We start from the raw sequence: 25,073 nt of genomic DNA on the forward strand, positions 1-25,073 counted from the left end.
AGGATTGATGGATGGATAAATGGATAGACGGCTAAAATTATATACATATAAATGGATGGATGAATGGAAGGATGGACGGATGGATGAATAGACAGACATGACCAGACAAATGGATGGAGGAATGGATGAATAGATAGATAGATAGATAGATAGATAGATAGATAGATAGATAGATAGATAGATAGATAGATAGATAGATAGATAGATAGATAGATAGATAGATAGATAGATAGATAGATAGATCTGACAGTTCTCCATTTTGTCTCTGTATTTACATACAGTTAATAGAAAAAAAGAACTGAAAGTAAAGTTAAAAGCCACCAAAAAGGCGCCGTAAGTCTTAATGTGGGAGAAAAAAATAAGTTTAACGAGAAAAAAAAAATGCAAGACAGACTTATCCATGTATGATTTTTAATGAGGTTGTTCCCTCTTTTTCTCATTGCGCCCTTTAATGAATATTAAATGGCCAACCCCCATTTAAAATATATATGAGTATGTGTGTAAACCCAAGCTGAGAATAAAGGCCTATCATGTCTACTGTGCTCAATGGGATCCCATCAGAAAAGGCGGGAAGGGGCATTGGAGAGAGGGAAAAAACAGAAAGAGAGAGAGATGTTTGCAACCCGGCATGCTTCTCACGTACTGCCCTAATTTCAGTCGGGTATGAGGAGGAGAATTGTGGGGCAGAGCGCATCATACACCCACCTTGAGATTTGAGACATCAATGCCAGTTTAATCGTAGCATGTGTGTTGTCAAATAAACGCATCCGTGGCCAACTGGGTGGTACTGAGAGTCAAGAGTGTTTTAACAGGGAGTTGGTGTAGGTGCTAAAGAAAGGCTTATAGTTGAGTTTGTACAGTGATGATATATTTGTTGGAATTTAGCTGAATCTATGAGGGGAAAAACGTAGATTAACAAAACAAGTTACTTTGAGCATCACACATATTGCATAGGCTACACTGTAAAAAAATCAGTAATTTTACTGTTTAAAAAAAACATTAAATTACAAAAATATACCATAAAATACCCCATATTAAATGACAGAAATTTCCTTAAACTAAATTTTAGGTAAATTATTGTAATTTAATATCAGTTATTTAATTAACTTTTTTTTTTCGGAACCCAACCTGCTGGAAATAAACAGTAAAATTCTGGATTATTTTTTACAATGTACCTGCCAATCCTCCTGTTTTTGCTGTAATTCTCTTGTATTTTACCATTCTTTCCTGTTATCATCCCGTTTAAGTATTTTCCCTTATTTCTCTAATATTTTTAATCATTAATATATCAATGTTACGTTCGCTTGCAGAACGTATTTTGAATAGGTGTGTGCGTTTGTTTGTATGTGGGTGTGTCTTTTCATGCGTGTGTTACAGGTACAAACGGCATTGGAGGATCTGCATTTCGTGCTGATGACGTTGGCCGCTGACGATGGGTTTGCGCCACCAATCGCTGGTTGGCGTAGCGTTTAAAAGCCTCTCTATCTCTTTCCTTCTCTCACCACTTCTCGCTCTTATTCTTTCTGAGGTCTCTCTTGCGAGGGCTAGTCTGAGAGAATGTGTTTGCTTGTGTCTAATGCTCTTGTCTAAAGTTTGAGATCTGATAATGCAACGTGTTTGCTTGTAAACTTGTCTAAAAAGACGTAATATAATATAAAAATTAATATAAAAAGTGAAATTGATATAGAGATGTTCAAGAGAATTATGCTGTTGCTTTATTTTGACTTGAAAGCACATTGAAATCAGTATAAAAACAGCTGCATTAACTTAATTTCCCTTAAAGATACGTGTCGATCTTCTCCCTTCCTTTGTAACCTCTGAATCAGTCCATTTATGTAACGGTGCTGACTGATGAACACCCTCATTCCTTCATTTTCTTTTTGGCATACTTTCTTTATTAATCAGGATTCACCACAGCGGAATGAACTCCTTTATCTTGTTATGAGTCCCTCCAAACATACCACACAAGCAAATTCAATTGAAACCAATGATTAAGTGAATCTAAAACATACCAATGCAATCCAAACATCAAACAGACGACTCTTACGAACAGGAACACTTTAAGTGAATCAGAAGCTTGTAATGTGACGAACAAATGACTCTTTTGAAACAATTCTTTTTCCTTCTTTTAAGTGACTCAAAAATATAACATATCAGTAAAGTCTGAGTCACAAACCGCAGATCTTTTTAAAGGAATCAAAATCACAGTGTAACCAATCTAGTCTGATTTCCAAACAAATGACTCTTGACTCATTTCTCTTGTTATGAGTCACTCCAAACATACCACACAAGCAAATTCAATAAAAATAAAATGACTAAGCAAATCAAAAGCATACAGTGCAACTAATGTAATCTAAACATCAAACAAATTGCTCTTTAGAGTCAATTCTTTTATCTTTTTCAGTGATGGTGTAGCTGGATTCACAAACAAGCACTCACGTCATACATGAAAGCTATAATGATGAACTACAAAGCTTTGTAAATAAATAAATGAATAAATAAAAATTGTCTACGCAGCAACTGGAATATTAACGAAAAATAGTCATGAACAAAAGCATACAGTTCACACTACACATGTAGTTCAATTCACAAACAAATGACTCTCATTGATCAATTACTTTTAATGGTTCTTTAATCTGAGTCACAAGCAAATGACTCTTATGAACCAGTACTTGCAAAATGAAAATATAACACCTCTTCTAGTCTATAATGAGTGAATTTAAAATTATGTTTGATTCTGAATGAACATTGGTTCCTTGAGCTATTTGGTTTTGTTTAGATGAATCATTTGAGGAGATTCACAAACCCAAAGTTACCAGACAGAATCAAAACCACTGTATGAAAACCCTTTAAAGTACAATTTTTCAAAGTGTAGATGCGACGTAAACAAGTAATTAATAGCGCAGTTTAAAGCTTCATTGATTAAAACATAACTTTTTGAAATCACATTGAACTGAAGTGATGGAGTGACAGCTTTTTAATGAGAATAAAGTGAGTTTTCCTTGCTAGCATGACAGAGGCCAGCTAGTAAGTGCTGTGCGGATGCACCTCACCCCTCTGACCGCTACAGCTGCTCTAGCGACAGATGCTAGAAGCCATGTTCTTTAGACTCCTTGGTAGAGCAACCAACTCTCATGCGGAAGGACGCCGGCTCGATCCCAGCTCGAAGCGGGTTGGGTGATGTAGGACCGGCGGGGGTTACACCACTACTTGTTTACTGTACAATTTACATTTAATTTTACAGTGTTGATGTGGCATACTCCAATCATTATTAACATCCATCTACCACCACCCTCCCCTTTTGTTAATTCTAACGGAAAACTCCTGTTACCTCCACCACCACCCCGCCGCTAGTCCCTCCACCCCCCACTCACCCACCCCTGGTTCTCAACTTACTCCCGCCAACCCCGCCACATTCCACACCCAACCCAACGCCGCCCCTGAAGTCTCCTGGAATTGCAGACAAATGTTGGCAGGTATTACCCCAAACTGCCACCAAATAGATTATTTGATTTTCTTGATGCAATTATATAGCAACTATTACTTTAGTGAGCTGAATAGAAGTCCAAAATGGTGTGATTGACAGTAGATGGGGACTATTTTACATATATATTTATATAAACACACAATATGAGATAAGGTTGTAAAAATATGAATATCACTTTAATAATTAAAATTATTTTTAAGTTATAAAATAATACTTTGGACGGACGTGCTTCAATTAAAATGACACAAAAGTTACTAAATAATGCCAAACTGTAATGTTTTGGTGCGCTTTCCCTTTAAAAACTTGTTTATTCTTTCTCATAGCAGATCAAACATTAGCCGAAATGCTCTTTAAAGCACGGCTGACATGGTAAAGCTGCTTATTAACAGACAGTCAAACAAACACAGCTGAAAGAGACGTAACAAAAGGAATTCGGCTGTCAAATAAGCTTTGAAGGGCACTTCTATCAGACCCACATCAGGCTGGAACACATGCCACTACAAAACACTATAATCAAAGGCAACGACTTCGCTTAATAGCTAAAGATGTTCTGTGTGGGACTATCATAGCAATATCCAATCAAATCCAATTAACTTCTTGGAGCCTCCCCTCCAGAAAAGTGCATTACAGCAGGATTAAGCCCACTATCTGTACTGGACTTGATTAATGACCATGTTAATTAATGCTGAAGGGGCTCGTTGGAGCGGTTCCTCACGTACAGCCTCACAGTGATCCAGCTGCGTGGTGGGGACCGAGAAAATAGAACCATCACCAGAGCAGACATCCCATCCCGCAAACACTTGAACACTTCTGCGGAGTCTTATAGCTGTAGAAGAGCTAAAGTCTAGCTTCTAAAGTGTGTCTGAACTCAAAAGTAGGGTTGGGTGATTGATCGGTACTGAATCGATTTGCCAGTAAAACTGGATCTAGTATAATTCCAGCATGAGGTTTCAGTTTAAGGAGAATGTACTACACAGAGTCATAGTTCACTAATAAGCTACGCGAAATCATGTTCAAAATTTAAATCTATATGAAAATCAAGATATTGGTTCTGTGACAGTGACAAATGTTTGCATCGTTTCTCAGTTCACAATGGTTCTGCATAGTAAATACTGCATGTGAAATTACCAACGCAGTCTCACTGCAATTCGTAACTTTTTTTTTTTATTGTATAGCGTCTTATTCATATTTGCTTATCCTCCAATAGGAAGTAAGGTCAGGGGTGTGGTAAGGCGGCACGCCTTTATTTTAAAAATCGCACAAAGTTAGTTGTATTAATTTGTACAAATTAGCTACTTTTCTATCAACACGCAAAATAGTTACGTTTTCTTCTTGAGGTCTGGCTGGAATGCACCACTAACATGATGCGAACATACCTGCTCCACACTCACTTCATAACTGTTTGAAATAAATTGTTCCGTGAGGTAATTACATGGTTGTGTGTTTATTAGTCATGTTGAACCAATATAGTAGTAGAAATCTTGTGTTTACGCTATTGGAATTCCTGGTTATGTTCGCAGGTATTTTTAGTTTATGTACAAGAGCGCCCTCTGGCCTTCATGGGAGAATTACACAGCTAACAAAATATGCATGACAATCAGTTATTTGTTTAACTATGTTTACGATTTCATTTTAATTAATCGCCCAGACAGATTCAAAAGTATTCTGTTAGGGACTGAATCTAATGTTTTGAAGGGAAGTAAGAGGTTTCTTTGCTAGTGTTAATGTGTAATGATGAGCAGAAAGAGGCTTTGTAAAATACTGAAAGAGTCAAAGCAAATGTAGATAGATAGATAGATAGATAGATAGATAGATAGATAGATAGATAGATAGATAGATAGATAGATAGATAGATAGATAGATAGATAGATAGATAGAGTACCAGTATTGAAGTAAGAACAATAATGAAATAACAATTTACCAGTGCTGCTCGGCAAAAGTAAACAAACAATCGGTTCTCAAGTTACTGAAACAACAACAATAAACAATAAAATGCTGCGTCATTTAGTCCAAGTAAATGCAATTAAAAATGTAAGCAAAACACATTCAAATTATAATATATACACATAATTTAACACAACAACGTGCTGATGTTGCTCAGGAACTGCAAACAATAAAACACTACTAAGCATTAAAGCCATAACAAGTATTCTACGCCTTTGCTAGACATCCCGTCTGTGTTTCCTTTATCATGTTTACATGTAAATAACAATGCATAATATCCTCCCCAAATATTTACATTCAAATATATCCAACACTGCAGCAAAATCACTAGCTGAGAAGCCCAATGTATATTTCAACAGCAATATCAGATTAAAATACAGTGCCAGTGTTTCCTAGATCATATAATCAAACATAAACATTTGAATAAAACTGCTCTGTAGCTCAACACCAACAAATTATACCCAGACAACACAAAACACACCCTATATTCACAGAGAAGCCATCAAGATAGCCTGAAGGTAAAGTATTTTTCACTCAATGGAAAGCATGAAAACTCACTGAAATCTTGGAGCAATAGTCTATTCAAACACTGCAGAGACTCACAAACCATCCAAAAATGTGTGAATTATAAAATCCCTGTTATATAGTAGGATATGAAAACGATCTCTCAGATTAAATGACACTTGTCATTAATTAATATGAAAAGCTAGTCTCAAATAGGCCCACTGAAGATCTTTTGGCTGCTAGAAACAGCTGTTAGCTCCACAGGTACGCTAGTGCTAATCTGCGTTAGCCACTGATGGATGTAATTAACGATTATCCAACGCATTCTCATTCGTTTTGATAAGAAAATTGCAGATAGGGTTACGAGACAAGCTCTGCTGGAAACTTCAGGATTAGAAACTCCAGAGAAAGATGTTGGAAAATCAGTTTAAGATGCTAGCTCTGGTTTGAGGCATGCTAACTGGTTTGTAGTGGAAATGGGTTTCTTAAACCTATGAACAAATGTTTTTAATAACCTTTAAATGAAGTCTCTGCTTGAAGACTTTACAATTATTTTTAACATTTCATTGAGAACATTTCATTTACATTTCATTCATAGCCAAAACATTTGTAACGTTTAGCATAAACAAAGATACTTTCAATTTAAATAGTTCCATGACAATGGTTTTAATATAATGTTTGTTCTTACGCTTATATCTATTGTAACAGCTAGCAAACTAGGCTGAATTTCCAACACGATGTTCAATGCCAAACTACAAAACAGTTTACCACGTTAAAAAAGTAAAAACCCTTTTACTTACCTCAATGACAACAATTCAAACAAGCTTTGAGTAAATCCAAATAAATCTCCAGCCTCCGTATTAGAGATCCACACCCATCCAGCTCACACCTGGAGCAAAAATACAGATTTAGAAATGTGGGACAAGATAAACGAGATTACATTTCTGATAAAATCAAGATTGCTTCTTTCATATCACTAAATGATTGTCATTTCTTGCTTTGAGATAAACGTTTATATTCGAGGCTCTTTCAGATCACAGATATTATCATACAAAAGTATTTAAAGTTGAAAGACAAGCTACTTTGTAACTTGTGAATGAGCAAGCTACAGTTTCACAATTAAATGACATTAAAACTGATGCTATCTGACAGAATAATGAGGATCTTAATTACTGTACAGTGATAGTATTATATATATATTATATATAACAGACAACATAATACTAAATAAAACAACATACAGACATGTATAGTAGCTATGTATTGAAAGGAATGAAAGTTTATTTCTTTTAACTTTTTTTTATTTCATATCTCATCTTGGTTGTGTTTACTTCTCACATTTCTGCTTTTATTTATTTGCAAAAAAAAAAAAAAAAAAAACTCAACTGAATCCCGTTCTTTTTTCTGCAAGTTGAATTAAATCAACCGTCTTAGCAAAGCGAGTGATAAAAAGATGTCATGTATCCAATCTGATTTACTACAATTAATTGAACACAGAAAGACACTGAACTACATTACACAGATGCTGTCATCTTTCTCACCAGACTGTTCTCAAACATTAAAGACTATAATATATTTAAAAGGAAAGGAAACAGATCTTTTCCAGCTCATAAATGATATAAGATTCTTAGTCTTTCAATATTTATTGATCCTTTTAGGCAAGGAAGAAAAGTCTGTCTTTTCTCATAATAAATCTAGCTTTTTCAGCCTCGAAATTACTTAACACTCCCTATGGAACTTGATCAGTGTCATCAGAAGCGGCGTATTCCTTGAATGTTGAAATATATTTGATAAAGACTGCAAATTCTGATTAACGTCAAACATAAGAGCCGTAAATCATGTTCACAAAAAACTCATCCAGTCTGAAGGAAAAACGGGAACGGATAGTTTACAGCCATTACACATTTGAGTTAAATGACACTCGACACTCAACTAATACGAGAAGTCTATTATTTTCCATGTTATGTCCCGTGATAATGATTTTCAATTCTTACTTTCCACTTTTCATATTGCTTTCTCATTCTCCGCGCAGATAATTCCCATAACCAATTTCAGTAACACAGCCAGTTGTGAAAGGCAAGGATTATTCCATATTATTCTTGGAGTCTATACATTTACAAAATCTCTTTTATAACATTTATATATCCTAACAGCCCCAACATTATTGAATTAATTAATTATTAGAAAACATTTACTTTTGTTATCAAGTTTGTTATTAAATTCCCACTTTTATTTTTATTTAGATTGTTAAAATTAAATGTACACACATATATTTATTCACATTTTACACACACACACACACACACACACACACACACACACACACACACACACACACACACACACACACATACATACAAACATAAGTTCTGAGTAAGTTTGATCAGGTGGTTAATTTAAATGAACTTGAAGCAAAAGCTATTCAATTAAGTCTTCCTCATTTTACTGAATGCCAATTGTTGTTTTTTAAAGGGAACCTATGGTAAAAAAAAAAAAAATCTGCTTTAAGCTGTTTAGACAGACCCAGTTCTTTTTTTATTCAATTTAACAACTTAAAAATGGTGGACCAATTTAGTTTTGAGTGGTTTTGAGATCGACCACAACTTGATATAGGAGTATGGTCCCCCCGCCTACCAATATTAATTGACAGGTGCGCATTACCACATCCTCAGTTTGTTGTTCAAGTCCGCCATTTTCAGTGTGTGAGTAAAAGCCATGTCAACAAAGGAACACCCTTGATCTATTTTTGGATGTAAGGCTCATTGAGCTTAACACAAGAGCCTTTATCATTTTCCTGCGAACGAGCAACAGTGATTTTACATTTAGCAGCCATTTGCGCTGAACACACAGGGAATGCAACGTATCGAGATTCAGCCCATTAAACAGCAGACCCACTGAGTCAGCACTCTCTCTGAAAACATTTGGTTGATCTCGGCTGGCGGATCAACATTCACCACATGATCGCTCTCATCGGCGCCATTGTTTGTAACTTCAGGTGGGTTTGCAAACCTGTGTACTTTTCATTGTGTCTCCCTTAAACTTCAGCCATTTGCATTTCCTGCGGTCACTCCCTGTCATCTCAACTAGGTGCGCCTGTAAAGCATGAGCGCGTTGCGCATCCCTCCATTGGAAATAACGAACTTGCCTTAGTTATAGCCTCAGTCAAAGGTAATCCAGTGTGCGTGGTTATTAGTCTCCGTGTACAAGCTTGAAACTTTAAACTAGCACACAGTTGGCATAACTTTGTTTAGTTGCCGCAGTTTTTGATCCGTGCAGAAAACACAGTGTTGAGAAGCCTTTACGATTAATTAATCATGATGAATTAAAATGCTGTTAATAGTGAAACCGGTTAATCGTTGCATCAGTATATGGATGACGCATACATCATGACATAGCGGCTGTAAAACTATACAAAGACACTAATGATTTTGTAACTATCACTCTGACACATTCTGGCACATTAGGAATATTGATTCCTCAACAGCAGTCTCTGCTTGGTCTGAGTCAAACATGTACGGCTATATACTGGTCCTCTCACTCATGTTGCTTCTCTCTGTCTGCCTGTCTGCTGCTATACACAAAGCGAAGGAGCTCTTGCCTCTGCCCCCTTGTTAAGTTAGGCAGGAAGTCGAAACTAATTTTCATGTGAAGCAACACACCCCTGAAACAATGCACAGGTCGTTGTTTTAGGGGCGTGTTGCTTCACATGACAATTAGTTTCGCCCCCACAATGACACTTTTTAAAACATTATAATAAAAACATCTGAATTTTGTTTTGAATTGAACCCAAACTGGCACACTCAGAAGAACCATAATATTAATATTTAAATCTTTAAAAAGGAGTAAAATAGTGCCCTTTGAGGTAACTTGTTTACAACACGAGAAATCTAATCTTTTTTTTTTACTATGTGTCTTTTTGTCAAATTTAAAGCTAAAATCTCCTTTAAAACCAAACCAAATTCATACAAATTCACAGTTGTACAGAAAAATAAATGTACATAAACTGTATTTTATCCCGGACGAGCCCCCACTTTTTGCTTTGTAATCTGTAGGTTAGGAGAAAAATAAATAATGAATAAATTATATATATATTCCTCAAGTATTGGTCTATTTTCATGTTGGGAATGTTTATTTAACATGACATAAAAATATTAAAAATGTAGTTAAAATATTAAAATTACCAATTAAAAAATTTGTAAAATTGATGTTATATTTAATAAGATGCTATAATCATTCATTCAGATTGAGAGGAATATATGAAACAAAATCTGAAACTCCAAATAAACACAAAAAATCATCTCTTCTCTATAGTCTTAAGCCTTTTCAACTGTCTTTGTTCTTAAGCAGTAATGCATAAAGAATCACACCATTTTTTTTAATCTATCTACAGGCTTCACTTGAGACCTTGTAATGTGTTACGCTTTCTTCACATTCTCTCTTTGTCCAGCAAACACTCCATCATTCAATACCACGGCTCATTCCCTTTGAATCCTGCTTCCTTTTCTTTGAAACTCCACCGATATTTCATCTACAGAGGCCAGTTTAGACCCTGAAGTAATCTAAGTGATAATAGTTGATTGTTCCTGTGGTTTGTAATGTGCGACTGTGAAGATTATTGACAGCTGGGCCACTGGAGCAAATCAATTGATATTTTTCCCCCTCTCTGATTTCTAGGCTGTCATAATTACGGCCATCCAGAGATATTTTGAACACAGATGGAATATTAATAACGTACAAACACACACACACACACTTTCAGTCTGCAATCGGCCAATGAATGACATTGTAATTATGATTTCATTTAACATTTCTCGTATTGTTGTGCCGTGTGAGAACCTGGCATGAATATTACTGCTTAAATTCAATGCAGTTCTGCATATGGTCACAGTAATGGCACTCAATTTGAGTCAAGACTTTGGAAGCAATAGGAGGAAATTGAGACAACAGGGCGAACGAAGTGAGAGAGGAATTCTGGGATTGGATATGAATACTGAGCAGATACTTTAAAGGCCACGCTGAGGATATGGATATGGAATTGCTAAATATGACTTATGTTAAAAAAAGGATGATCTATGTATTTATTTGAATTAAATAATGTGAAAGTAAATGGTGACCAAATGTTTATAATTAGCAAAAGAACCATAATTATGACCAATATTATTATATTTGAAATATTCTAATAGCATGCAAGCACGTTCGCCTCACAGTAAGAAGGTCGCTGGGTCGCTGGTTCGATCATCGGCTCAGTTAGCGTTTCTGTGTGGAGTTTGCATGTTCTCCCTGCGTTCGCGTGGGTTTCCTCCGGGTGCTCCGGTTTCCCCCACAAAGACATGCGGTACAGGTGAATTGGGTAGGCTACATTGTCCGTAGTGTATGAGTGTGTTTGTGTGTGTTTGTGTGTGTGTGTGTGTGTGTGTGTGTGTGTGTGTGTGTGTGTGTGTGTGTGTGTGTGTGTGTATATGTTTCCCAGAGATGGGTTGCGGCTGGAAGGGCATCCGCTGCGTAAAAACTTGCTGGATAAGTTGGCGATTCATTCTGCTGTGGCGACCCCAGATTAATAAAGGGACTAAGCCAACAAGAAAATAAATGAATAATAGCATGCAGCAATTTTTTTGTGACATAGATACTGTCAGTTTTAAAATGTGTCATAAAACATGTTGAAAAGTAGCTAATATGAAAGGCAAAGGCCTCTAGATTATCCTTATTTTACCAAACTAATATATAATCATAGCTTGATTTTTTTATTATTTCATTAGGTCAGTAAGATCTGACTTTGCTTAGACAAAAGTCTTGTCACTTAATATAAATAATGTACAGTATAGAATATAAAGTCATGGTGAAGTGATAAAAAAGAGGTAATATTGTGTATGACCCCCATAAGCTTGGACGACTGAATCCATACATCTCTGCAATGACTCAAATAACTCATTAATAAAGTCATCTGGGATGGTATAGAAGGTGTTTTCCTTCATCTTACCACAGTGTTACAACTAAAGTTTATTTATTTATTTATTTATTTATTTGCGCATTGCGTGTATTTTATTCTTTGTCCTGCCTTCCTTTGTTGTTTTCTGTGATTCCATAGGCTCCCATTCTAATATGATCCAAGCTCTGATTGGCTGCTGGTTGGCTGCTTGGCCTATAAAAAGGCACTTCTGGCAGGGTTCGGGGAGCTCATTTGTGATGCGATGGTTGCTGGGAGTGGAGAGCTCCTGGATTTTCCCTACCTCTCTGGTCTATGATCAAACTTTAGCCTTGTACAACTGTTCATGCTTGCAACTTTTTGAGAGTTTGTGCTTGTGGTGGTGCCTGCCCATTTATTTTATTACTTTCGACTTTAAGTTTAGGGAGGAAGGTAAGCTTCCTGTATTTTACCATAAATATTTATAGGTAATTTAGTTCATTTACTTTTTAGATTAATATCTTGGCTTGTGGCTTCTCTGAAGAGATGCTACTACTTTTTTTTTTCTTTTCTTTTTTATAATAAATCTGTTTAATTACTCTCAACTGAGTGTCCGAGTTCAGTTTTTGACCTAAGTAATACCCCCAAAGGAGATAATACCCTGGGGGTATTACTGGGGTGGTGGGGGGTATTACTTGGGGGATAAGCAGGGGGTCAAATAAGGGGGGGTAATAATTCTGACTTCAATTGTAGATAGATAGATAGATAGATAGATAGATAGATAGATAGATAGATAGATAGATAGATAGATAGATAGATAGATAGATATTATTATTATATTATTGTAATAAATATATATATATATATATATATATATATATATATATATATATATATATATATATATATATATATATATATATATATATATATATATATATATACAAAAAAGTGAACTGAGTTAGGATCACCATTGTTAGCCAAAGCTTACTGTTAAAACCCTTATGAAATACTTGAAACAAAGCTGATAAAGCTGACAACAATAAATATAAATATTACAAGTACAAAAAAAAAATTAGAATTGGGAAACTACATGAAATAAGAATAAGCCTACTAAAATCCCCAAATATACACCTTAATGAAATAACAAATAAATAAATAAATAAAAATCACAAAACAATGAATATATTATAAATATTACAATAAATAATAATAATTTGTGTTCTATAAATTAACATTGAGAACATAGTTATGAATAAATATACCAGAACTTTCCAGCCAGATCTCACGAGAAAACGGAAGTATTTTACGTTTTGTCAGTTTAGTGGCTAAAAATGTACGATTTTAAAAAGGAGGCGAGGCACCCAACCCCACCCCTAAACCCAATTGAGCAAATTGTACCAAATTGTCTGAATTAAATCATACGAATTCATACGAATTAGCCACTAAATCAAAAAGTTACGAATTGCTGTGAGATGTTTATTTGAATGAGTCACACTTTGCGATAAAGTTTCATCAGTTAATATTAGTTGATGTATTTACTAACATGAACTAATTATGAACAATACTTGTACAGCATTCATTAATCATAGTTCAACATTTACTAATGCCTTATTAAAATCCACCATCATGCTTATTAACATTAGTTAATGCACCGTGAGTTAACATGAACAAACAATGAACTGCATTTTCATTACCTAACGCTAACGAATACATATATTGTTCATTATGTTTTCATGTTAGTAAATACATTAACTAATACAACCTTATTGTAAAGTGTTACCTTTAAATGATCCATTTAAGGTGATTAATAGGACATTGCTATGCCTTATATGTTGACATCATGAATTATGCATAAGTCTCTCAATTAGCATGCAGCATATGTTTATCCTCAGGCTTCAAAAACAAAAAAAAAAATGAGGTTTCAGATATTCAGACCTTCTCCTCGGTGATGGACATGACATCATTTACATGCATCCCGGTTGCCATGGGAGACCAGAGCCCGAATCAAAGAATGAGAGACAGTGTGAAATCCCTTCACTTCAAAGGCCAGGGAACTCTTTCTATTTCTTTAAAGGGGCCGTGAACTGAGAAGTCTCGATCTCTTGACATATAAAGGTCATTCTAGTATGAAAGCCATCCTGTAAGATTCAGAAGTCAAAACTTTCTTAATAGTGTAAGAACGGCTTATATTAAAGCCCGTCTGCCAAATGACAAGTTGTGGAATATGCTATTTTATGATGTCAGAGTTTGTCTAAACTCCGCCTCTAAAGAAGAAGCTTCCACTTTTACATAACTTTCTGTTTAGCCCGACCCACTGTTTGAATATGCAATAGGTAAATAACAAGAGTGTGTTTGGGGTCAATATATCCAACTTGGTTAAGATCAGGTTAAACTGTTAAGCATGATATAAACTATTTGCGTTAACTCCGGGTTTAAACAGACTTTGAGATTAGATCTAGACTGCATTCACCTGAAAGTTTGACACGTGCAGCAAGCAGCCAGTCACGCGGCACATGAAAGAGTCAGTTTGAATCATTTCTTGCGAGAGACTCACCAATGCACTTCTCTGTTGAAGATTCAGAGATGTCATTATCAATAATGTAATTAATTTAAACCCATTTAACAAGCAGAAATAAATAGCTTCTGGCTGTAAAGTTTACAGCAGCAAATTAAAGAAAATAGTATTATATCAGCGCAAATTAATCAACTGATTTTAATATTGTAGGTCAAAACAGACAGATCAAAAGTCATTTCATTCATTCATTTTCTTTTCGGCTTAGTCCCATTATTAATCTGGGATCGCCACAGCTGAATCAACCGCCAACTTATCCAGCATATGTTTTACGCAGCGGATGCCCTTCCAGCCGCAACTCATCACTGGGAAACCCATACACGCTCATTCACACACATACATACACTATGGACAATTTGGCCGCATGTCTTTGGACTGTGGGGGAAACCGGAGCATCCGGAGGGAACCCACGCGAACGCAGGGAGAACATGCAAACCTCACACAGAAACGCCAACTGACCCAGCCGAGGCTCGAACCAGTTTGAAGCAACAGCACTACCTACTGCGCCACTGTGTCGCGACATTTTAAAAGCTTTATTAAAGCAAGTTTATATAAATATTTCAATGTTAACTTTAAAACTATTACTAATATTAAGTGACGATTCAAAAGTTGATAATATACATAACTATAGTTTATATATTATGAATACACAATTAAAAACCTAAAAAAAGATTTATGACAAAAAAAATATATTTCACTGTAAAAGGCTTTAATTTGGAGCCAAAAAAAAAAAAAGACTGGCACTAAAAATGGATTTATTGCATCATATATGTAAGTAACCTTGCTCACAGCTTTCTTTTATTCTGAATTAATCTTGCTCTTAAGCATGCTATAGCCAAAGCTTATTGAAGGCAAGTCTGAAATGATTCAGGCATAACATCTTTGCCTGCTTGTGCTTCACGTTACCAAGGTAACATTTCAAGTTTTCTAATTTTCATTTCTCATTCACTTAAATTCTGACGTATGGAATACTGTTTGCGTAACTCATTTGAATTGAGAAATTATTTGTTTATGACCACTTAGTTTTATTATACTACACATTAAAGTAAACTTCTTACAAGTATGTCTTTGGATTTGCTAAGTGCCTTAGTGTCCCACCAGAGACGATATACAGCCATATGTCACTGTTACAAGTGTGATATTGCATTTATACAACAGTTCAACAACATAATCGTGTGTATACCAAAGATTAAATATGGAGAGTCTCAAAAACCCTTTTGTATTAGAAACTACTTCCTTCGGCCATTCATTCACATCTGCAGCTGACGTCAGAACAACAGATACTGTTGATACTTCACCAACATCAATTTCAACAGTTCACACTTAGCTGATGATTAATTATAAAAGCTTGTTTGGCATGCTGTCCCGGGAGAGAGCCCTGAGCTCATGAGATCCTCGAGCCCAGGGCTCCCTCCCGTTGCAAGGCGGGAGGGGAGTTTGAGCTCAGGTAGATCTCGAGAACTCCCCTGCTGTAGCAGGTGAATGCTCTTGAAATTAATTACTAACTAGAAGCGTGTCTATGTTGACAATTTGGATTGTTCAATTGACTTAATTGCATGTTTTCAGGCGGTGGGAGGAAACCGGGGAACCCGGGGGAAACCCACGTGAGCACGGGGAGAAGTGCAAACTCCACACAGAAATGTCTGCTAGTTTTGGTAAAGCCAGGAACCAGAGACATTCTTGCTGTGAGGGGACAGTGCTAGGCACTGGGCCACCGTGTCACCCGTCTAAGAAGGAGGAGTAGGGGAGGAAGGGGGGACTCTTCAAAACGAAGTTAGCAATGGAATAAACCCCAGGGTATTTATAGTAGTTTAGGAGTCATCTGATTGGATCGTAGTGAATTAGATAATGCGGGTCAGCTGCTAGCAATCATAAGCACGTGATCCTCTCGAAATTTGTTTATACATAAACTTCACTTAGAGCTAGTATTTGGATGATTCTCTAGCATAATGTCTAAAATTATGACAAGACAAGTGATTTTGCTCACATTTTAGGATTATAAGGCTGAACGGCATGAAAAGTTATCAGTCTACAGAGATTTTCCAGTATTTCTCTGTTGCAATCGGGAGATCACAATAATTATCCCTGAAAAAGCCTAAACAAAGCAAAAACTACCAGATTACTATGGTGCAAATACAGCTCTACAAAATACAGACCTGTTTTTTACTATTTTTGTACAAACTATTTGTTTATCTGTAGTTTGAAATGTATGCTAAAAAATGCTGTTTTTCTCCCCTGAGGACTCATTATGCAGTCTCTGTCGCCATCTTGTGGCGAAAAGTCAACCGTCTTTGCACTGCTCAGTATGGCAGGCTAGCCGCCAATGCACTCAATAATAAAAATAGGCCCTATCCTTAAGAATAAACTGCATCCTTGCGATCTAAACAACTACATTCTTGCCTAAAAAATCCTCAAAATTACAATATGCTGTCCAACAGCAGCAATATTTGTCAAACTGTAGTCCTCTGCCACTTGTGTGGGCAGAGTAATACACAAGGGTGAAGAGGCTGTATGAGTGCTGATATTACTTTAGTATCTCGTGGCTATCAGCCAATCAGATTCAAGAACCAGACAGAACTGCTGTATACATTGCGATATTGATTTTCAAAAGTATTACAGTGCTTTGTAAAGGTTTATTATTATCATTTGTTGAGCCTCCTGTACAGTTTAATAGAGCACTTGGACTCGCTTCATGTCACTTAACAAACACATGGTAGGAAAACCTCTGGGTTAGTTGTGTAACAAAAATTATCATGGCAACGAAACCCGATCAAAACCAACCCACCTTCTTGAGCCCAAAAACTCACAGTTTGCTCAACCTAAACACAAACTTGCGTAAAATCCCAAACTGGCTTTGCACAACAGGCCTCAGATCTACACAGAAACCAAACAATAAAGAGGCTCTGAAGAAAACAAGAAGCTGTAGAAAAATCTTTCTTGTTTTCGCATTGCCTTCTTTCTGATCCCAGCCTTCGGAAACAGGATGAGCTTTATTTTTAATGAAGTTCCCGAGAGTGTGTCAACGAGAACTTTGTTCACTTCATTTTTATTGCAGATTCGCTTATAAACATGGCACCATTTGTGATATTCAGACTACAGTACTTTTCCTACACCCTATGATGCTTTGCGTGTGACTTCCATTAAACTGTAAACAATGGGTACAGTAAGGTGGCGTTATTCTACTCACTGTTCAGCCATAGAATATTAAAAGGCAACTTTTTAGACTCAACAAATTACTTTCTGCAGACTATGAATTACCCCAACAACTTGCATCAATATTACAGATGTATACTGAATAATATAGTACTGTGGGGAATGTAAAGGGAAAATGATCTGGAGGAACCAAAGTTCCTCCTTTTCCATAGATTTGTTTGGGATTCTATAGTCAGGTTAAACCACAAGCATAACACTGTCTTAATGACGGACAGAATTAAAGCACAAAGCCAAACACTCTCATTCTCACCCAGATTTCACTATATAGATAATTTGCTGTGAAAATAACCCAACTGAACTTTCAGATTTTGTAAAATGTTCAAATATGCAAACTTTCAGCCAATCATATCAGTGGGTGTTGACTTTTGGGATGCTAGGCCTATACTAATAGTATGTTCCAACGCCAACCTGATTTCACCAAGTAGGACATGTTAATGGATTAACATCTATGTTGATTCTGGAACAACATTTCAATTAGCCAATCAGAATTAAGGCATACATTTTTGTTGTTGTTTGGGTTTATGCACTTCTACATGGTTGTTATCCAACTATTATTAGGCTTTGATTTTGGGAATAATTTACAGGTATGGTTAGGTTTAGGGGTAGGGAATAGGTATGGATTACATTTTCAAAAAAAAAAAAAAAAAAAGATGTTCCAGGATCAACATAGATGTAAATCTAGGATCGCATCTGTAACGAATATGGCCAATCAGAGACATAATTATTTTGCTTCTATTCAACAAATAATACACCGTCAACTTCTCCTATCAAGAAAAGACTGAGGGCTCTATTTTGACGGTCCATGCCCAGAGGGCAAAACGCAGGGCGCAAACGCTTTCAGAGCGTGTCAGAACGCATTTTTGCTAATTTACGGATGGGAAAATCAGTTTTTGCGCCATGGCGCATGGTCTAAAAGTGTTGAGTTTATTTTCTTAATGAGTTATAGGTGTGTTTTGAGAATAAACCAATTAGAGTCTCACCTCCCATTCCCTTTAAGAACCAGCTGCGTCGCGCCATAAGCACATTCGCTATTTACAGGACGTAAAGTAAGTCTAAGTGGAAAAACTGAGCATTTAACTAGCAAACAGTCAACAGTTTTTTTTTTAAAAGAAAATTGTTAAACAGAGCATCTACTGCGTGAGAATAAGAGATAATGGATCACTTTCACTTTCGCTCTTGGATAGGGAAACCTTTACGCACAGACATCAATTAGTCTATAAATAATTAATTGCGTTTGTTAAGCGCAAATGTTCGATTAAAAACTATTTCTTTATTTCCAGCAAACAAATAAATGAACAACAATAACTAAGTGTGTTCAAAAACCTGAGTTATATCCTAAAACACATAATGTGCCCCTTATGGTCTAAAACCTGACAGGTGGGCAAATCTAAGCTTCTTTTTAATAAAACAAATATAAATATGGATATAATAAATAATACTGCTAATAATAATAACATTATACAAAAGCAAACTGTTATGAATGAACTGAAAAAGCCTCCCGAGATGAAGAAGACATAAAAGCAGTGATTTTTCATATTTATGTAGGCTAGAAAATAATATGTTTTGTAATATTTTAATCCTATATATTTATATCCTATATCTATTCCTATTATATCCTATATATACCCTTAATATTTACATTTTTTCATATGTAAAGATATTTGCCTATTGCTCTCTTGTGCGTATTAAGCAGTGTGTAAGCGAGGCGCAACTCTGCGCCGGAGTTTAGACCGGGTTTGTTTTGGTCTAATGAAAAATCTATTTTAGTTTCTCAAAATAGCGATGCGCCAGCCGTGCACCTCAGAACGCCTTTCTTTTTAGACCAGAACGCCTAAGGACGCACATATGAGCGCTAATGCATTTGCTATTTAAACAGCGTAGCACAACGCCTCAAAACGACTCTTGCGCCAAGCTGAAACTAGCAAACAAGTATTGCGCCGCTCCTTGCGCCACATTGCGCCGGGTGTATGATAGGGCCCTGAATGTTCAGTGTGTTTTAGGATTCCAAGGTATTTACGACACGAAAGGAATGCGCTCAGAAATGGACACACAGACATAGTCAAACTTCCATAAGCTCCTTGCTTAAGACTTATACTTTTAATGTAAACCTTTATTCTCTCTTTATGTGTAATCAGGTTGTTTTGCATCAAGTATCTTGCTTATGTATTAATATTATGGTTTTAATACTTCTGCAATCAATGTTTAACTCTACCTCAACTAAACAAGATCATTGGTTATGTTTGATTTCCCTACAAAGCTAATTTAGTGTACTGAACAATTGTTTACATATTATGTTAATACGTGTGCAAAATATTAACATTTTAAGAAACTTTAAACATTTTTGCATCAGCTTACACCTAGTGTTGGGTACCAAAACTCTAATTTCGGTGCCTAGTTCCAGTGCCACTAGTGCTGTGACAAGAATTAAAAAGTGTCAAGGGGTGCATCAAAGGCACACATAAGTACGAGTTGTGTCAGACCATCTCTGAATATTTCATTCTAAACAGCTTTGAGGGATACGGAAACCGTCAGCCATGTCAGGCACTTGTTGTTTGTTCGGCGCATACAGTGAGCGACTCCTTTCATCAACATGCATGTGCTTATTCATTTCATTCCATTTGCTTAAACTAAGCATTCTAAAGTATGGCTATATTTTACAAGCAAGGATTCTAATACACCAACATGCAGTAGATGCTTTACAATAGTTGCATGTAAGAAGGGAAACACGTCAAACTTATGAAATGTGAGGGCTCATGGAATCAACTTAAAGGTGAGGAATGGACTGTCTTTGACAGCTTGTGACATCATCTGGCACTTTCAGTGAGTACATTGACACCAATACTCTGATTTTAATATGATTAAGACAATACTCTGATCAAGAGTCTACCACGTAAACAGTGATTTTTGATTATCTGAAAGGACCACAGACACAAACTGCGGAGGAAACATTTAAAGGCTGGTGACGCAATGACATTAATGGATCTTATGCTATAGCATTTAACTGGGAATCATGAATGTAACATTCAAAAAGCAGCTCATGTAAACTCTTGAATCATATTAGCATCATTATTCAGATTAGGACAAATCATGATGTCTATGTAAAAGTAGTCACAAGCCCCAAACCCAGAAAAAAGGTGTTCCCTGATTTTGATGACAGCCTTTCCACAGGTTAGTAGTAAGCTAATGTAATGTTAATAGCATAATGCAAATCTAACAAACAAATGATCAAAACAAATATATTATTGCAATTCAATTATACAAAATATGAATTGGTGTTCAATTTAAACTTATTATAAATATATATTTATATTGTTTAATTATAATGATTATATATATATATATATATATATATATATATATATATATATATATATATATATATATATATATATATATATATATATATATATATTTTTTTTTTTTTTAATGTATATAATTTTGTGGCTAAAAAGTATAGGTTCAGGCACTGTTTTGGCACCGGTACCATTTTAAATGTATCGATTTAGCACCAGTATCGAAATAACACCAAACTATACTCAACCCTAATTACATCCAGAATGCCTATGCAAATCACCACTCTTTGGAACAAAAGACTATAAAACATGCCTCGGGTAAGTTAACGTCTCATTGGTCAACTTGGCTCCTGAGGGTGGATAAAAGACCACCCCTATAAAAGCTGGTGACGCCCCGGATAAGAATCCAGAGGAACCCCAGAGAACACCCAGAGGAGAAAGAGTTGTTTTGTTTCAGCTCAGGTCAGCTTCTCTTTAGGTCCAGTGAAGAGACTTGGACCCTGCCAAAAGTGGGTTAACCGCAAAGCTCAGACATCTCCGATAACCTTCTTTCATTCTTTTGCGTCGAGAGTGAGTTTAGTACGCCGCGAAACCAAAAGTCAATACGATCACAGTTTTTAACGCCTCAACTGAAAATCCAGACATCACCCCACTTCAAGCCTCATAAGAGCAAAGAACTGACCACCAGCTAACCATGTGCCCCTGCTAAACAGAGGGAGTTTTTCACATCACAAAAGGAATGCAAGTAACACCTCCAGATTACCACTGAACTGGAGTCAACTAAATTTGACCCTGCTTAAACATAAATGGGTTTTAATTTTTGATAGCAATAGCCGTAATTAAAGTCAACTTCTGTCCAAACAATCGCTGGACATGACGTGCATGTTCCAGCAAGGGGGTCAACATAAAATAGATAAATCTGTATTTATAAATATAGATTTGTGTGTGTGTGTGTGTGTGTGTGTGTGTGTGTGTGTGTTAAAACCTTAGAGAACTTTAATATTGGCCTGGCTTCTCCACCTTTGGCTTCACGGTGTGTTGATTTGTTGATTAGCACTGGTCCTCAGTGACACACATGGCAGGTGTCTTGGGCTCAGGAGTCCTTCATATAAGTAAAAGAGTCATGTATAGGGCTGAAGACGGAAGCGGGACAAGTGAATTCAGTCCATCAGTGTCCAGCGACCGTCTGGGGAATCGGTCTGAACCGCAGCCCCTGCTAGACAACAGCCGGAGTAATGGAGCCCGCCGCTGGTTCACTTAAAGTAGCTCAGAGAAACATTTCAATGCTCAGAGGACTTGCTGAATCATTTCAGTTGTCAGACTTGTTTACACTACACAGTATTCCACCAATGGAAAGCTTTTAATGCATTTTGGCCATTTATTTACATGACAAAGATGTTATTTTGGGGGAGGCTGAAAATGCGAACTTTTTGAAGATTGGATTCAGTGTGCTAGTTCTCGAATGTGCTTCCTTTATTATTCCGGTATCAACTGTGATTCTGTAAAACGTAGGGACTTATATTATGTTTATCCTGTTCAGTCTACAGACATGTTTGAATACAAGGCACATAAAATGGGGGAGTATACATTGTAAATCCTAACAGTGAAAATCACTAAACGAAATAGGGCACCTATGGTAAAAAATCTACTTTTCAAGCTGTTTGGACAGATCTGTGTGTTGGTATAGTGTATAGACCGTCATACTGGGGTGATATGAACACACCCAGTCCTTTTTTTTTTATTTAACTACAAAAAAAAGGGTCGGCCATTTGGAGCTGTTTTCAAATCGATCGCACCATTACGTAGGTGTGCGATTCCCCCCGCCCACCGAATTGATTGACAGCTGCGCGCATTAACATGTTCCGGTAGTCACGTGTATATGTCAACAAGACCAGACAGACATAAGCAAAGCAACCGGGAATAAAAGGTCTGTTCTGTTCGCTAGGATCAGCAATCATCATCAAATTTGATTAAGAGTGAGTTTCACATGTTTAAAGTGTTTTAAAACAGAATATCTGTGTAATTAATTACAGCTTTTTACTTCAGCTTCAATACTTCAGAACAATTATAAAAGAAGATGCTTCAATCCCGGTTTGTGGAAGTTAAATCAGGTTTATTTTGTACATTAGCATAACAGATATCCACACAGTACTTGAGGTTAGCCTTAACTAAACTAAGCGCGCTCTGTCTGTCTGCCTGCCTGCCTGCGTGTGTATCTCTGTGTGTGTGTGTGCGCGTGCGTGCGTGCGTGCGCGCGCGTTAACTTAGTAACGATATTGTGTGTGACTCATCAATGCAACTTCACAATACTGATTAGTAAAGGTTAGTTCTTACTGTATTATCTCACAAATGCTACGTGAGACCTTCTTCCTTTAAGTCTGTCTGTTGTCTGACGCAGCTGAGGGAGGAGGCATGTAGAAATAGTGGGCGGGCAGAACTCGGCTTAAAGGCGCAGTACAACAAAACCACCCCCTGCTGGAAATCAGTATAAAACAGCATCTTGTAAAAGGTATAATGAAAAATCTGATGGATATTTTGATCTGAAACTTTATATACACATTCTAGAGACGCAAAAGACTTATATTAAATCTGAAAAAAGGGGTAACCTAGGTGCCCTTTAACTTTGACTCAATGAAAAAGAGTTTTGGCAACTCAAAAACTGATTACATTAAGCAGAATTCAAATCTAATGAGTTTTGAATTAATGAAGTATATTTTTTGTGTAATCTTACTTTAATGCTAAAAACAATCCCAAACTATTTAAGTAGCTTTATAGTTGTTTTGACTTAATTCGTTTAAGTTTATTGAACTAGGCCATGGTGCTCCACCGGAAAAAGGATGTTTGCCATCTCCAGGTTGGAAGAAAGTCCTTACCCACCTGGAGGAGTTTAAGTATCTTGGGGTTTAGTTCACGAGTGAGGAAAGGATGGAACGTGAGATTGACAGGCGGATCAGTGCAGCGGCATCAGTAATGCGGTCAATGTACCGGTCTGTTGTGGTAAAGAAGAAACTGAGCAGAAAGACAAAGCTTTCCATTTACTGGTCAATCTACGTTCCTACTCTCACCTATGGTTACCAAAAGGACATGTTCTCAGATACAAGCGGCTGAAAAGAGTTTCCTTCGAAGGGTGGCAGGGCGCACACTTATGGATAGGGTGAGGAGCTCTGACACTTGGGAGGAGCTCGGAGTAGAGCCGCTGCTCCTCCACATCGAGAGAAGTCAGCTGAGGTGGCTTGGACAATGACGACACGCAGTGAACATGCGGTGGCGTTTGAAGACGTGAGACGCGGAGCACTGACGCTCTTGATTCTAGAGGTCATTATTAATAAAATAACACATACTGAAATGGTTAAAGATGTTTTAGAATGACCAAAACTACATTTCAGATGTTTTAAAATGTGCTCAGCCTGCTGGTTTGTCCATTCACACATATTTTTTATCATCACATGATCTCTAATAAAATCACATGACCTTTTTTAATGCACATGCTGGAATTTGTTTGGTAAAAGTGTTTTCATCGCAGTTTATGCGCATCTTTTCTTATCGAATACAATGTTTATCCTACTCAATTATGCGCATATGCTTTTTTTGTGGGGGGGTGGTATTTTGAAAATTTCTGCGCATCTTGGAATAAAAATGCGCATAAAAATAGGTGGATGGAAATGTAGCTATTGATTGGAGTTTGGGTCCGCGTATGGGTTAGTTTGATGATGGATTTACTACATGTGCTTTTGGAAGCTTCAAAATAAAAGTCACTATCCAACACTATTACACAGCATCGAAGAGCCAGGATCAAATGTAAAACTACTCCGACTGTGTTTGTCTGATAGAAAAAAGTAATTGAAAAAAGCTTAAGGTCGACTTAATTATGGGATTATTTACTTTTTTGGGTGAAGTTTGTAACCTATACAACCCACTCACTGACAAAACCAGTCAGAAAGTGAAATAAACAGGAAAAAAAAAGAAATCCCTGAATATAATAGAAAGCTATATAATCCATACGCCATCATATCCATGAAAAATAGCTCTTTGGATTATTCTGCTAGCTTTTATTTCCAGGGCTCAGTGTTTGAATAATGCATTCAGGTTTAGTCCCCCACTTCAGTAGATTTGCGCAATCCACTTTTACCAAATTAATGTCGGCTCTGCGAAGTA

At 36.5% G+C, this 25,073-nt stretch overlaps 1 protein-coding gene across 16 annotated transcripts in view; it reads right to left on the reverse strand.

Moving 5' to 3' along the window:
* The window catches only part of lrrc4ca (leucine rich repeat containing 4C, genome duplicate a), a 431,094-nt gene that overhangs the window by 250,318 nt on the left and 155,703 nt on the right, over window positions 1-25,073 (reverse strand). For 14 of the 16 annotated variants that reach the window (XR_015525745.1, XR_015525746.1, XR_015525747.1 and 11 more), the window contains one exon: window positions 6,736-6,824. The gene's annotated coding sequence lies outside the window, so the exon portion shown is untranslated. Of the gene's footprint in view, window positions 1-6,706; window positions 6,880-25,073 lie in introns of all 16 variants that reach the window. The other 2 variants (XR_015525750.1, XM_087310802.1) reach the window with 2 other exon arrangements.

The sequence above is a fragment of the Danio rerio genome, chromosome 25, assembly GCF_052040795.2.
Source record: "Danio rerio strain M-AB ecotype USA chromosome 25, GRCz13ab, whole genome shotgun sequence".
NCBI lineage: Eukaryota > Metazoa > Chordata > Actinopteri > Cypriniformes > Danionidae > Danio > Danio rerio.